The sequence below is a fragment of the Amblyomma mixtum genome, chromosome 3, assembly GCF_055824585.1.
Source record: "Amblyomma mixtum isolate Tamu chromosome 3, ASM5582458v1, whole genome shotgun sequence".
In the NCBI taxonomy this organism is placed as follows: Eukaryota; Metazoa; Arthropoda; class Arachnida; order Ixodida; family Ixodidae; genus Amblyomma; species Amblyomma mixtum.
In genome coordinates, this window is record NC_143014.1 from 377,472,892 (window position 1) to 377,479,095 (window position 6,204).

Consider the following 6,204-nt stretch of genomic DNA (forward strand, 5'->3'; position numbering starts at 1 on the left):
CTTGTGTTCATCAACCATGAACAACATTGCTGAAGTGCAAGCATGATATCTGTGTATTGTTGCGCATTTGTCTTTGTCTTTAGGTTGCATGGTGATGGAAGAATGGTTTTAATATCTCTCAACCCACAACTTCAAGCTTTAAACTTTTGGGTGCATCAGACTCTCTTTATAAATTGGCTGATGGATTAGGTGTCCAACCAACAGAAATCATGATTGTGTACGGTGAATTTGATGCAAGACGTGTGCTTTAAGGGCGCAGGAATATGCATATAGTATGTCTGCTCAGAAGTGCTACAGAATGATTTCATTCATGTCGGGTGATTTGTGAACTTCATATTTCACCTTATAGTCCCTTGTGTGCAGTCCACTGCATGTACAATACTATTGTGGAGTAATTTTCCTCATATATAGACAAAATTATTTTACTATGGTTTGTACAAGCAGTGCATTGCATGCAAGGAACTGTAGAGTGAAATATGCGGTTCACAAGATACCTGGAACGAGGTTCCTGTTATCTATACGATGCAGCGTTCCTGCTAAATTCCTGGAACGTTGTTTCAGATATATAGGCGCAGCACTGTTCCGGCTAAAACCTCAGAAATTTGTTCCACATATTTTGGAGTATCTGGAGCATAGTTCCGGCTATATAGGTGGAACATTTTTGCAAAAAAGTTCCAGCTACTAAGTGGATCCTTAGGTGGAACCAGACTAAGAGTCTATAATCGCCCACGGCCGCTGAGTAATTTATAATTAAATTTATCTCGCATGATATTTCGGTTTCTCTTTTTACATCAAACGGTGCCTGTAGCGTCAGGCTTGAAGAAACAGCATGTAATAACTGTTTTTTAGTTTTAATCCTCCACAACTCTAAAACCCTGCCTGCTCAACGGCAGCGAAGATAACGAATGCAGAAGCAGGTATTATATTGCCTTTTTTTTGTGCCCCACGTTACCTATACTCAGCTTTGACCTCACAGCACTGTTGAAACCGACACTGAAACAGGAGAGAGAAAAAATTATAAATTATTTAGTGGTCGAAAGCAGATACCACCTGGTGATCTCTGTTTATTCATGTCTTACGCATCGTAACAAAAATGAAACGTGCAAACAAAGTATAGTCACGATTCCTGTAACTACTGCTCAGTACTGGCTCCTCGTCACTCTTGTAAACGAAGCCATCTTCGTTTTGAATTAGAAGAACGGAAAGTTGGGCAAGTTGGTTTATGTTATCCATTGTAAACAGCGCAAAACGGACGAAGACAGAACAATCACGACCATATGAGTGCATACATTCAATTGGTGTTTTATCAAGTACATGTAATATTATACTTTTTGTGGCAAAAAAAAAAGTTGAAAGCAATACTGACTCAACATTGGTTCGTATCTTGCTTTTCAGAAAAATGCGCTCTCAGTCACAAGTTCAAGCGGTCCGGTGGTACTACACGGCGGCCGCTACGGGTAAACACAACACCATCACCAGGACGTGAAGGTCCCGCTGTAACAGGCGGCGGATCAGGTGCTGCTGCCTCTTGAGTTAGGGGGTGAGGCTGGAGAAGTGCTGGATCTGCTGCCCCCAGCACAAAGGGAACAAGGTGTCGACGATTCCGCTGCAGAATCGTTCCTCGCTGCGTTTCGACGACGAAGGACCTTGGATGGACACTGTGCCTTGCTCAAAACTGTAGCACGCACCTGGTCAGGTCGAACCCAGACCTGCTCACCAGGCTGAAGTGATGGCAGATCCCTGACGCGATGATGTTGGTTGAAGTCCTTTGTAGTCCTTTTCTTGTAAGAATCATCTCTGAGGGCTACCTCCTCCCTTTCGGGCCAGTGTGGACGAAGCTTTTCCTCCGGCTTTGGGACTCGAGTTCTCAGTTGCCTTCCCATTAGGAGCTGAGCCGGGCTGAAGCCACTCACACCTGGTGTATCCCTATAGCTGAGAAGGGCCAAGTGAGGAGCTTTCGCCTTGCGGAAGGTACCTTTCACAGTCCGGATCATTAGCTCTGCCTCTCCGTTAGACTGTGGGTAATGGGGGCTACTGGTGATGTGGTGGAAACCGTAATATGCGGCGAATACGGTAAATTCACGTGAAGAAAATGGCGGACAGTTGTCTGACTTAACCTGTTGCGGTATCCCATGACGGGCGAACAGGCTTTTGAGCGCCTCAATGACCACCGGAGCTGTTGTACTTTTCAGTGTCACCACCTCTTGGAACCGGGAGTAGTAGTCCACTACCATCAAGAAGGTTTGATAATTGTGGTGAAAGAGGTCCATGCCCAGAACTTCCCAGGGACGACCAGGGAGATTTGTAGGAAGGAGTGGGTCCGCTGAATTCACTCGAGTAAGGGCGCACCTTTCACAGCTGGTCACGAGGGAGATTATCTCCGCTGTTATGCCAGGCCACCACACAGATTCACGAGCGAGGGCCTTGGTGCGGCCGATGCCCTGATGTCCTTCATGCAGAAGCGTCAAGACTGCTGGCCCCATTGCTGCAGGGATCAAGAGGCGAGTGCCTTTGAGGAGAAGACCATCCTTCACTGATTCATACTTTGAGACGTGAAGAGGTATCTTCGACTTCTTTGGCCAGCCGTGCTGGCAGAAAGAGATGAGCGTGGTGCATTCTCCATCACAACTTTGGGCATACCTGATATCCTGAATGTTCAGAGGAAGCACATCTGGAGCAGAAGCCACGACTTCTGTAGCAAAAAGTTCCACTGTGTCTACTGGATGCACTTTGGGAGGGATGCGAGACAATGCATCCGTTGTAGCCAACAGTTTTCCGGGCACGTGCATGATCTGAAACTGGTAAGGCATTGTCTTAAGCCTGAGTCTTTGTACCCTCGGAGGAAGCACGTCAAGTTCCATTTTACCAAACAATAACACGAGAGGAAGGTGATCAGTTTCTACGGTAAAGGTGATGCCCCTGATGAACTCGTCGAACTTCTGGATGGCCCACGCTATAGCCAAGGCCTCTTTTTCTGTTTGGCTGTACCTTTGTTCTGTAGTCGGCATTGCCCTTGAGGCAAAGGCTACTGGCCTCCGCTCACCAGTCGGTTGTGCTTGTAGCAGGACTGCTCCGAGTCCAAAAGAGCTGGCGTCAGCAGAGACTGTTGTGGCATACGATGGGTGATACTTGGCCAGGCAGCGCTCGGACATCAGAAGTTCCTTGACTTTTTTGAATGCAGCTTCCTGTTCATGCTGCCAAGTCCAACTAGCATTCTTATTGAGAAGGGTGCGTATCGGAGCAGTGATTTCCGAAATATGAGGCAAGAACCTGGCAAGATGATTTACCATCCCGAGTAAACGTCTGATACCTGCAACGTCTGTGGGAGGTGGCATTGCATACACTGCATCGATCTTGCCTGGGTCTGGCTTGATGCCTTGTGCTGAGACGACGACACCTAGGAAGGAGACCTCGGAGACCCCAAAACAAGACTTGTCTTTGTTCAAGGTGACGCTTGCAGTTGCAAGACGAGTCAACACTTGCTCAAGTATTGCATCGTGTTCCTGCTTGGTACGTCCAAAAACAAGAATATCGTCAATCATGTTGACAACACCCTCCTGACCTTCAAGGATTCTGGCCATTTGCTTTTGAATATACTCCGGGGCGGAAGTGATGCCGAAGGGCAGTCGGCAAAAACAATATCGACCGAAAGGTGTTATGAAAGTTGTCAATTCTTGCGAGTCTGCTGACAACTTGACTTGGTGGAAGCCTGCAGTTGCATCAAGCTTCGAAAAAACGGCTGCGTCACCGATGAGCCCAGGAACTTGTTCAACAGTAGGCAAAATGTGTCTTTCCCTGAGAACCACTTTGTTTAGTTGAGTCAGATCCACACACAAACGATACTTTCCATCCTTTTTTGGTACTACCACCAGTCCGGCGCACCACGGAGTTGGTTTATCAATACGGCGAATGACGCAGCCGCTTTCGAGTTTTTCGAGTTCTTGGCGAACAACTTCACGCAGCGGGATTGGTATCCGTCGAGGTGCACTGAGTGAGAACGGCACAACATCTTGTTTCAAGCGAATGGTGTACTCTTCTCTGAGCGTGCCGAGGCCACGGAACAGTTCCGCATGAAGCGTTGGCTGAGCAGTGTTGACAGTACCCAAATATTTCACAACTTCAAGAGCTTGGATGGCTGGTAGACCCAGTAGAGGTACTGAGATTGCCTCAATGACGTAAAGACCCTGGAAGCTGGTCTTCCCTTGCCAAGATAGCTGTGCCAAATACGAACCCCGTACACGCAGAGGTTGGCCACCGGGCCCTGCAGTTACATAACCATCGAGGCAAGAAAGCACGCTCGGGCTGGCGCCTTTCTTATCCTGTGCTAGTAGGGCTGCTCTACACCTGAACGGGGAGCTGGTTTTCTTTTTTCACCTGCCTGTGCCTGTTATTCACTCGGCCCGGAGGCAGCTACTGAAGCGCGTTGCTCGACCCAAAAGTACGCATCGACTAGTGTCGCTCACTCTAAGGGAGAATTTGACTTCTGAACGCAAACCGAAGGACGCCGTCGTTTCTTTTGTGGGCATTTAAACTTGTTGCGGCGGACCTGTGTACTATGTGGATCGGAGATGGTTCGTCTCTGGAGCAGTTGGATGTTCGGCATAAGGCTTTGGCTTTGTCCTCTCTTATCTACAATGAAATGCATGAGCGATAAATTGACCCTTTGTTTATTACGTCGGATCATCCCCCATCACCTAGCTTAAGAAGAAACACCGGTTTGTTGATATTGTTGGCTTATTTCTTGAAGCCAGATAGCGCCACTATCATTGGACTTTTCGCCTCTGCTTACGTTGAACGATGTGACAAACAGTGCAACGTCCCGAAATGTGCTTCTATTCAGAGTGCGCAAATGCGTGTGCGCTGTTCTAGAACTATCTACTAGCGGAGGAACGTCGCAAATCATGAAAGTCACAGTCTGCAAGCACGAATCCGCTCATCATGTGAATGGTCAGCCGTCAGCGACGCATCACTGCACCGACGCTTTTGACATCGAGGAGTTTTCCGGCTTCAGTTACGGCTGACGATAGCTCGGTCACAGAAGTATAATCCCGCAGCTCTGTCTGCAGTGCGGTGGCTACGCGCTGAGGTCGTGAATTAGCTCGCGAGTTAGTTTTAAGGCACTAGTGGGCATGAGTGCGCTTCGCGTCACGGTGAACCTCTGAAACCTTCGTCTCTGAAGTCATCCAACGCATACACGGCAAGAAACACAACAAAAAGTTTCAAACATCACCCTTTTGTTTATCTACTATTCAATCGCGCAAAGAAGTACCTTGTGATTCCTGCAGTCTGCATGAAATGAATGAGTGCGCTATGTGAGTGCACGTTAAAGAACCCCAGGTGGTCGAAATTTCCGGAGCCCTTCACTACGGCGTCCCTCATAGCCTGAGTGCCTTTGGGACGTTAAACACCAATAAACCAAACCGAAGGAATGAGCAATTGTTTACCACAAGAGCAGAGGTCCGCTCACATCAGAAACTTAAGTTTAGCAACGCTGCAGAAAGCAGACCGTCACGACATGTTGCTGTTTCAACAAGGCAGCAGCGTTCATCACTTATGCAGCGAGTAAGTGCACGCCGAAGGTTTTGCTTGTATTTCCTTTTTGCTTTCGAGCTATAGTATATATGATGCCCTGGTTAGCGAAGAAGCTAGCTCCCTGTTGTTTATGATCGGTCAACTACGGCTTAGTTATGTGAATTATCTTTCTCGAATTCATGTGTAGCCTTTAAAAGTACAATAAAGAGTTACCGCAATGTTATTCATTTATTTATGTCCGCTGGGTGTATGGAGCAGCTTCGAGTTTCCTCTTTGCTATGGAATCTGGTGCGCAACTAAACTTCTGACTCGTCTGTTCTTCGGTGGTGCTGCGTTTATCGCCAAAATTCTACCGGATATTTTGCTGCGGCAACGGCAACGCGGTGAATACCGCTGTCGCTTCCCGTCGCAACCAAACTGACGAGTGGTTCTCGGCGTTTCAGCCAGTCGTGTGTCGCCGAATACGACGCTTTCGAAAATTATACAAGTTGTGATATGGACCCCACTCGTTACCCGTCTTGTGTTGCCCACCACGCGGGTCGATACTCCTGCCCAATCGAGATAACCACAGAAAGGGAGGCAGCGATTCCAGCATTGACAGGCAGCAGCTAGAAAGTTTGTCAGTAGGCAACCAAGAGCAGGCGAGAGGTCGATGACCGATGACTCGTGTTA

At 47.9% G+C, this 6,204-nt stretch overlaps 1 pseudogene; it reads right to left on the reverse strand.

Annotated features, from left to right (window-relative positions):
• Positions 1–1,411: 1,411 nt before the first annotated feature.
• LOC149356874 (uncharacterized) lies at positions 1,412–1,994 on the reverse strand (annotated as a pseudogene).
• Positions 1,995–6,204: the final 4,210 nt, after the last annotated feature.